Raw genomic sequence first — 10,000 nt, 5'->3', positions numbered from 1 at the left:
ATTCACGGGGGGGTCTGGTACGCATCCCCCGCGAATACGGGGGGACCACTGTAGTTGCTGCCGTCGATCGAGACGATTCGTACGGACTTTTGCAATCCTGTAACGAACCTCTAGAGGATCGTTACATTCTACGCCTGTTGTTATAATAGGCTCTTTCTCGTAACTCGAACAGGGACCGAGAGAAGATACTTCTTAAGATATGAGAGAGCTGTGGAATATCAGAGTTGATCTGGACCACTGGTTCCAAAAACTCGTTTCGAGGACTGGAGGGACAACCGAATTGCTTTTACTTCTTTCAGATTAAGATCCAGGACATCTGAAACCCTATCCAGATGTCCGGCACCTTCTTTCTATCACCTCAGGTGATAGACGCACTGAGAGATGTTCAGAATCATTCCTAGATCTTGAATAATATTTCAGTTTCCCGGTAGGAAAAAACTGTGTAGGTCTGAATTGCAGTCTATTCGGGGAAACAAAACTTCTTCAGGAAGGAAATGGTCCCCAGCAAGCTCATCCATTCCCTCCCGAGTATGCTTACTTCCCTAATAAGGCTGCGCTTTGCTAAGCAGGAGAGCATATAAAAGTGCAATGTTGCGGTAGACTCGTAGTTCTATACCGTGCGGTAACGAGCACCGAAAGGATTAAGAGATAACTCTGTTGAACATAGTAAGGCAAAACGAATGCAATGTTTATTCATTCTCGTAAGAAATCCCCTCAATCTTAGGCTAAAGTCCGTGATTGTAGGACAGAGATACAGTTAGTCAGTCAATCCCACAGGAGAGACGTAACCGCCAGCACAGAGATACGGTTAGTCAAGTCAATCCCGCAGGAGAGAGAGACGTAACCTATCGCGCATGACAGCGCACAATCTGTTACTGGCTCGGTTGGACTGGAGGACAGACACAGCAGCAGCCAGCAGCTTACGAACGTCGTCTCTTAACTTTATGTCTGGGTTTGCCAGCTACCCTATTCTACGAAGAAATAGGTCCGTTATTTTTTTGAGAGAAAGAGACTCTCAAGCTGGTATATTTAAGCGAAACAGAAAACGCTAAATATATAGATGCGTTTGTGTCGTCAGAACACTACTATAGAACGGTAAAAGATAAATCGGAAACTCCTGGAAGGCTGCAGGGAGTAATGATTAAATGTCCTTAAAATAATAGACAATAGACCTCTCGGTTGCCATCCGAAGAAGTAACTACAGCAAGCGTATATGACTCGAACCAACCAGTAGTAAAATAACGCAAGGCAAAATATATATATTATACAATAAAGTTTTGTTCATACTTACCTGGCAGACATATATATAGCTGAATCGGAAATACAGCTACATACATATCTAACAGGCAAGTTTCATGAACAAAACTTAGAGAATCGAAGCAGACAGCTCAAGCTTCTTATGTTACTGGACATAAGCGGTCATTGACATAGTCTACAAGTCTATTTCTTATACAAGTCTGCGAATGATGAATGAGAGCTCTTCCGAATCTTGTCAATAAGAGCCTATCCGCTTACGCAATATAAAGTTAAAGATGTTTGTCAATGAGAACTAACCCATTTACGGGACAAAGAGATATTTTGTCAATGAGGGGATACCCACTTACTTGACAAAACGATAGTATATTGTCAATGGGGGAAAATCACTGAATTGACAAAACGTATTCCAGGAAGTCGAGCATATTATTTTTCCGATTCCCGTATCAATCGTTTATTGGCAGTATGGCAAAGGAAGTCCTGTCTTGCACTTTCCTGAAGAGCGTCCTCTTGATGAGTGCTTTTGCAAGAATCCTACCGAAAGTAGTCGAGCGTCATGACGTGTAGGACGTCGAGCTTTTACATAACTCGTAACTGCCTTATCACAAAGTCTTGACTGCAGTAGAGCAAACGAGATCTTCCCTTGAGCTTTCCTTAACTCCATCCACTATGCGAAAAAGCAATATAATTGACAGAGACCTCTTGAAATCAACGAAACCCAATGTCTTGCTGGGTTCGAAGAAGAAGTTGTCTGTTCACTTTAAGCTTCCTCCGAAGCACTGCCTACTTCACATTCTTTGCAGGTGAGGTAGAAGGTATCACCGAAGATAGAGGTAAAAATTCTTTAGGCCCAAATCTGAAACAAGAGCTTGAAGAGTTCAACAGAAACGTTCAGCCAGGCGACACACCTGGCGTGCGCTGGTGCACGCTCGGCGTCCACTGGAGCGCGCTCGGCATCCACTGGAGCGCACTCGGCGTCCACTGGCGCGCGCTTGGCATGCACCCGCGCGCGCCTGGCGTCCATCCGAGCGTCCCGTCCAAGTCAAGAGGGAACGCCTTCTTATTCTGACAGCAAAAAAGCTTGGACGTCCGCTCTCAAAAGCTTCCTGCTACTATGACTTCTTTTACGTATTTCTCGGTGGAAAGACGGACACGAGTTCAGGCGACGTTCGCCTTCTTACTTCTCACTGAAACGCATAACGAGAGAGAGAGAGAGAGGACGTGAAGCGTCCTCTTCTATAAAGCTTCTATTTAGAGGGCGCGAGTCCTTCCGAAAGCTCCAACCCCTGCACGGGGAGGACGCTTCGGAGGACGAGAAGCAATCCTTCAGGATTCGTGCACGAACGCGCACGCACTTTGGCAGTCTGGGGATTTTCATCAGAAAACTGCCGAAGGCACGCCATGATCGGTGGGGGTTCCTTGTAACCCTCCTTAGGCTTTCGACATGCTCCCTCCCCGGGTCCTGGGAGTCAAGCAGAGGTCCCGGCCTAGAGGCGAAACGAGGCCGATCTGACGCACCCTCCACTACACAAGGGGTATCACTGCACTTCTGCACTTCACTTTTGCTCTCTAAAGCAAGCACTTTCGATTCTAAGTTACGAATCGAAAGAGTATCAGAGAAAGGGCAATTCCTCTACAGACACTGTTTTAGGGCCCGAAGGCAACACTACAGGGTTAGGAGTAACAATTACAGAAGTAGCACTCTTCACAGCAATGAAGGAGAGCGAGCACCTCTCGTAGACATATACATAGCCCGTAAGCCATACTACAGGGTTAGGCAAAATAAAGTCTACAGGAAGGTTAGCAGGTTAGCATCTAAACTCCAGAGAGAGACTGATATAGTGATGAAGGAGCTTCAATCTCAACACCTTACAACACCTTACAGTGCTGATCCTTAGCAAGATCTAAAAGTAATTGATGCAATACCGCAATACCGAGGAAAGTATGTATGGAACAATGACTTTGGAAGTAGACAGTGAAAAGTCTTATTATATCTAAACAGAAAACATTGATGCCTACAAGGTTCCAGGTGCTGTAAATTCCTCTAGAATGGCACCCTCAGCAATACAAAGACCACTGCTTCTGACCCCAGCCCATGGTAGTTTTAAATTAAGGACAGATCCTATGATAAACTGAAAATCTTATTATTGGAAGGGGACATTCTAACATCTCCAAACAGTTAAGGAGATGCCTAAGTTAATGGAAGTGTATGGAATTGTGTAGTAGAGTTGATTTCTTCTCAATGGAAGAATGAGACATCTACCAAGAGCATTGAAAATTCTGAAATGATTTGCCCTGAGGCTACAAGTGCTCTACAGGAGACACTAAACAATTCTTGAACTTGAAATTGCTCAATAGTATTCAGAGTAGATATGAGGGGCAAGTCAATGAGTCGTAATTAGGCCAAATTTAAGGAAACATCCACTGCTCAAGCTTGAGGGGCCATCAAAGTAGTAGTAATCATTTGGATGTCCCTGTTCATCTACTACATGCTAGTAAGTCTAAATGAGTGCTCCTTAAATCCCACACCGAGTGCCAAAATTATGGATGTAAAGGCCCTTGTAGGCAGTTTGTTCTTCCTGAATCCCCAATTGCTAAAACACTGTCCTTCCACGGAATGAATGATCAAACCAATATGTTGTTTCATTTCACTCAGAGGCAGCAAACTTCCCACAAAGACTTTGTTTCTGACCGGGAATATACCTGCTAAGCATCCTGATGTCTTTCCACTGCCCTGACATCTAAAAAGTTTTACCAGGTGTAGTGTTCACCATTTCTATGTTGCATGAAAGTGTAATGACACTAGTTAAACTCTGTGTTGCATGACAGAGGGAAAAGACCAAAACTTGGACTTAGGTTTAAGAACGAAATGGACAATTTGTAAGTAATCCAAAACCAACTTTGGCTCTAGGACTGTAGGAGGGACTCTGTAACCAACAATTTTCCGGTTTACGACGCATGTCAATTCTTGGAAGCTAAAACTCAAAAACTATCTATGAAGAAATAACTGCTGATATGGCATGATACCTATCCCAGTATAACAGTAACAGACTTAAAAAAATAAATAAATATATAAATAAATAAATAAATAAAGTACAATGGACACTCTGACTTGCGGGGATGCATACCTGACACCCCCACCCCCGAACAGCTCAGAACCCATGAATAGTACTTAGGAACCACTATAAAAATGCTTAAAACTGCCTATTTTGTTAGTTCAAACTCAAGAAAAACCCACTAAAAATACTTATACCTGGGTGTTTTAATAGTTTTGACACAAAAAGTGTATTTACAGTAATCATGAAATTTATATGAAAGTACAGTAATTTGTGGTTATTTCTCATAGAAAAATACTGAGACTATGCAAATTTCCTGAGAATAATAGGTAGACATAGTCCATAGGGAAATCCGCAAATACACAAGTCTGAGAATGTCAAGAACACGAATGCGGGGGATCCACTATATATTTTACGACAACTGGGAACCCTTCTTTAATGCTTTATTAATTTTTAACAGAAAAAAACAATCTGGCCATTGTATTATGCACAACCTTTTAGACAATCAACAAAAATCTGAAAACACACCTGCTTCCAATCAACAGAGCCATCACCACGAGTACAACGGCTTAACTGCTTATTGTGTGAAGAGAGGGAGAGATGCCATTCTTGATGTAGAGAAAGATTCCGCCACAGACAATCTCGAGAAGCCAGGTTGTGCCATGCTCTGAAGACAAAGATGAAGCAAACATAAGAGAATCAGCAAGTTCAACATAAACACACTATTTTTACTTACTAAGCTGTTCTGACAGTCTATATTATAGGAGTCTTTAAACAAACATTCTACATCTTATGATCCACAATACACAAGTGAGACCCTTTACTTTTCCACCTTTCAGACTTTAAAAGACAATTGAAAATGTCAAATCCTACTCCTACAATAACTGCTACATGCATGAAATTATCATGGTAAAGGTTCTGGTCAATATCAATAATGTATTTTAAATCAATAATGTATTTTAAATCTTACTGAAGAGCATTAACTTACAGAAATGACAAACCTTTTAATGAATTTGTATTTTTCATAACCAACAAATCTGAGGTCTTAACATTAGGATAAATCTTTATCACCACCTAGAAAACCAGTAAAATTAATAAAAAAAAATTATGTACACAAGCCACAATGCCTTTGGCATCTTGTGATCACATCAGTTACTCTTCCAAACCAGTTTAACTGTCAGAGAGGTGGTTAGAGGTGGCCTTTTATATGTTGAGACCTCAGGTTTGTTAGTTATGAAAAATACAAATTGATTAAAAAAAAATTTATTTGTTCTTATATGAAACAAACCTAGTCTTAACATAAGGATAGACTTACTCATTGGTGGGAGGTATTAGTATTAACCGACTGGGAGTTTGTCATCTTTAGTCAATTTTTATGAATAAAAGAAATTCTAAGACAATTGACCTCAACAATAGAACCTATGATATATGAGTATCTTTAGTTCATATTTCTGAGTGTTTCTGTTTCCATTTTGCATATAACCAATGGTTATTCAACAAAGGGTTTGGGTGTTTCATACAATGTCATAGTTCATTGCATTTATGGAAGATGGAAAGCTATCTGTTCCAATAACAAACCAACATATCCTCTGATGTGGGTTTGTTATCATTCCTCTCTCTCCTTGCTGCAGAGAGGGATATGTTAATATTGAAAAGTATCTTACAATATTGATCACTCTAACAGGATGGCTGTCTCACTAACCTGTATCTACTTCATTCCATCTTACGATGGTATTCTTCTTCTTGCCACGAGTAGGTAAAGAAGTAGGTCGAAAACATATAAAAGAAAAGAGACCAGTCATCTCATGCACTCTACTTTCATACCTTCATCTTTGACTAGATACAAACTGACCCACCAGGGGTACTGGATGAGCTACACAACTTGTTGAGCAGCCACCACCGGACCCAAGGAAAAAGTGTCCAAGGACCTATGGACAACGTCCTTCAAGATAAAGGAAGTGAAAGTAGTTTGATGTACCCAAACACCAGCTTTCAAAATTCTCTGAGCAGACATTCAGGTACTCCTCATCTAACGACAACTTGGAGTTACGACAACAACATGAAGAGGGAGAAAAAAAAAAAAATGAAAATATAAACATTGCCAATGGTGGCCAAGAGAAAGGCTATTCAGTGCCAATTATGTAGCCTAGCCTAGGTTTTGAAAACCTTGAAATCTATGGCTAAAACAATAAATAAGGCTTTAATACACTCCGTAAAGAAAAGCTATATATTTGAACCTCTTAAAGTCAGCATTCTATGGTCTGGAAACTCCACTGGTTGGCTTGATTAAGCTGCCATTAGTTCATTGCATGGTCATACAAGTGGCGCCATGTTTGTTTACAACTTCAAGACAGCAAAACTTACGCCATATCTCCATTGTTTCAGAGAGAATAATTCTTAGTAATGAAAAGGAAATGTGTGAATTCTTTAGTAATGAAAAGAAAATGTGTGAAGTCATATATGTTTTTTATATTAACTTGAAAATAAATATCTTTTAATGTTCCACTTCAGAAGTCTCTACCAAGTCAATCCTTTTAATCAAAACAATGAGACATTTGGCATGCATGAATTCCTTACTCTTAGTATGCTTGAAAGTCTTACATGTGATACAGTTTGATAATTTTTTTTTATAAAACTGTGTGTTTACATACGCATTCGTTATGTCATCCCGGAGATCAGATGATATAGAGGTAAGAAGTGGAAGCGTAAATCTTTATCAATGCTAGAAAATGCTTATCCCATTTGTGAATAGTTTAGTGCTCACTTTCCTCAATATATGGCATTGTGCTTTGTTTACATTTTGACGGTGACATTCAAATGCCCCGTGATCGCCAAAATTCATTCATTATTTTTTTCATCTAACTACCCTCTACAATAAAAGTAAAGGACAAAGAAACTGATAGCCATATTTATGAAATACCAAATTTAGAACATGAAAGTCACTGCTAAATAATGTGCAGATTCTGAGAAAAGTTTAGTATGTACTGTATTGACTTAGTATTGTATGTATTGACTTACTAGTAGGCTTACTCGGGAATGTAGGCTAAATGTGTTAAATAAAGTACACTATTTTCAAGAAAATTATACACTATATGAAGTTATAAAATGATGAAGTTAAAATATATGAGTAATAAAATTATACAAAGCATTGTCAGAACTTTGCCAAGTAGTAGGCTATTGTATTCTTGGACATTTCTGTTTTGACCCAGCCTATGCCTAAAAAAAACAAAAAAAAAAAAAAAAAAAACTAAGATTTTTATTAAGACACATCAAAATAAATAGAGCATTCCAAATCACACTGGATCATACAGTATAGCCTACGGTGATTTGAAATGTACTAAGTTATTAATAGTGATGGCTCTAAATATCCTACACTACGACACCCAGGATTCCCTATATGTACTCATTTTTCATTTGGACATTTCAAGATAACATTGCATTCGTTGTGAATATTTAAGGAGTACTTTACAAATGACATAAACTTACAGTTGTTATGAATGGAAAATTCGTTACCTGGCCCGAATTAGTTGAGACTGGCTTTTAGCAGTCTCCACTTCGTAATCCTCATTCAAAGACCACTACAAGAAAATTACCCTTATTCTAGATATGCATATCTTCTAATGGAATTTTCCCTAAACCGAACTTTGATCCGAGAATACTCAAGTGTGCAGGTTAGTAGACCCAAACAACATCTTGGAGACCACAAGGACGTTGTCTTAATTATGGCCGAGTTCCATGAGTCATTTCTACACAACCTCACACTGTGGTGGTATAGTGAGACTAACTCTCACGACCGCAGTTGGCCAACAATTAAACGCATTATGATGTTCTTTATTAATTACCACAGTAACATAGCAACTCTTCGGCAATAATATTGGAAACTTTGCTGTTTCAGGTAACCGTGTGTCTGTTTCAGGTAACCGTGTGTGTTTTCGTCAACCCCTACTCCTTATTACCTCGTTGTCCAGGTAAAGATTCAACTGGTGTATGTGAGCTAATTTTGGCTTTCTTAACCCCTTTATCAAACTCTCACAATCCTCATGGAAAATTCCCTTGGCATGAGGACAACAGTCTTATTCTTTGCCTCTTGGAGTTCTTCCAAAGTCAATTCACCAGTTAATTTTGGACTGGTTGAACTCCTACAATTATTCAAAAATTGTAGGATCCATGGTGCGGTCCTCTAGACCTTTTTAACCTTGCTGAATCTTTTCCAGTTCTGCAAGTGGGCATCACCAATCAGGTTGTCCCCTGCAGTATTGACAAAATGCTCTCTTTCCTACCCTGTACAAGTGATCAACTCACCCATGACCTATCTATTAGCCGAGAAGACTTTTTAAACCAAGGGGGCCTCTCCCACCAGAAAGAACTATCCAAGATCATCTCTGTCCTTTTCCCATAAGTCAACCAGTCACATGGGGCAAGACCGCCTCTGGAATTATAGAGTTTATTTCTTGTACTCTCTCATAAATAGAAGTAGAACATTTTTCGATACTAGCCAACTTAGGGTGACCTTACTGTCCAACCAAACGAACAGTTCTACAAACTCATCCTTCTCAAAGGATTCTTTAATATATTTGGCCATTCTTGCTGCCAGCAATAAGCCTGTAACACTGCAGGCTGCAGGAGGAGCAGAAGCCGACAGTAGTGAGTCATGTGGAGAAGTCGAACTACGATGAGCCTTGGGCACTGGATGAGCATCCACTTCTGAGAGGCAATCAGAAAACTGCTCTGGAGAGTACCAATGGCTGCAAGAAGGCCGCAGTACCTTTGACCACTTAACAGGAACAGCAGGGGGTGCCGTTATGTTTATAGAGACCCTTCCATAGAGAGACCTTTCCAGTGGTTCTCTGTTGCAACCTTGGGAAACTACACCAGGTTGCACTGAGGGGATGACTGCTCACAGGCACACCCCACCAACCTCCCTTGGGCTACCGGTTTGACTCCTCCCATGTACTGGGGATTATGCCAGTGACCTTTGTCCAAGAGAGTCGATGGGATGAACAGCCGCCTCCTCCACTAACACTGCACTGTCACTTTTAGCCTTATCCATCAGTACTTTGGACTCGTTTACAGACTTGTTTTACTTTTTTTATCAACAAGTCCGACTCTAGTGTTGCTAACATTAGGCATTGTGTGAATGGTTGTAAGACTAGGTTGACTAAAGAGTCTTAAGATACTCATTCCTTGAGTACAAATTGCTGTGGACAATGAAGTTTGGTGAATGTGAAATGTAATGAGTGTCATAATTGGGATGAGAGAACACGGAGGAACTTAGAATCTCATTTAAGAAAATTAGATAGCGATAGAAACAGATAGGCTTTAGGTAGAGCTAGTTCGAAATCAGCTAGCCAGGGATCGTTTAATACAAGTGTTCCTGTTGTTTCTGTAGCCCCAGTTCCCAGTTCTCTTACTATAACACCTTCTAAAGTTTCAGGCTCCCACACTTCCGATCCCAAGCCCATCACCAGCCTAGAAGAGAAGCTTGAAAAATGTTTTTCTCTGTTAGTGCAGATCTCAGTGTTTGTCACTTGCTTACCTGGTAAGAGAACTACAGCGGGAGATACTGCCTCTGGTGGTGCTCATCTTAACCTGTAGGGGTGTGGAAGTGAACCCGGAGTCACCTCTACATCAGTGGAAGTCTTGCAGCAGGGGATCTGCCTGACCACTGACAAGACTCAGGATAAAAGTTT

At 40.4% G+C, this 10,000-nt stretch overlaps 1 pseudogene; it reads right to left on the bottom strand.

Moving 5' to 3' along the window:
• Positions 1 to 10,000, bottom strand: part of LOC135216467 (F-box/WD repeat-containing protein 7-like) — a 91,504-nt pseudogene that overhangs the window by 70,790 nt on the left and 10,714 nt on the right.

This window comes from Macrobrachium nipponense, chromosome 6 (assembly GCF_015104395.2).
Source record: "Macrobrachium nipponense isolate FS-2020 chromosome 6, ASM1510439v2, whole genome shotgun sequence".
Taxonomy (NCBI): Eukaryota; Metazoa; Arthropoda; class Malacostraca; order Decapoda; family Palaemonidae; genus Macrobrachium; species Macrobrachium nipponense.
The sequence above is the reverse complement of the archived record's forward strand: the minus strand, read 5'-3'. Positions and strand labels throughout refer to the sequence as shown.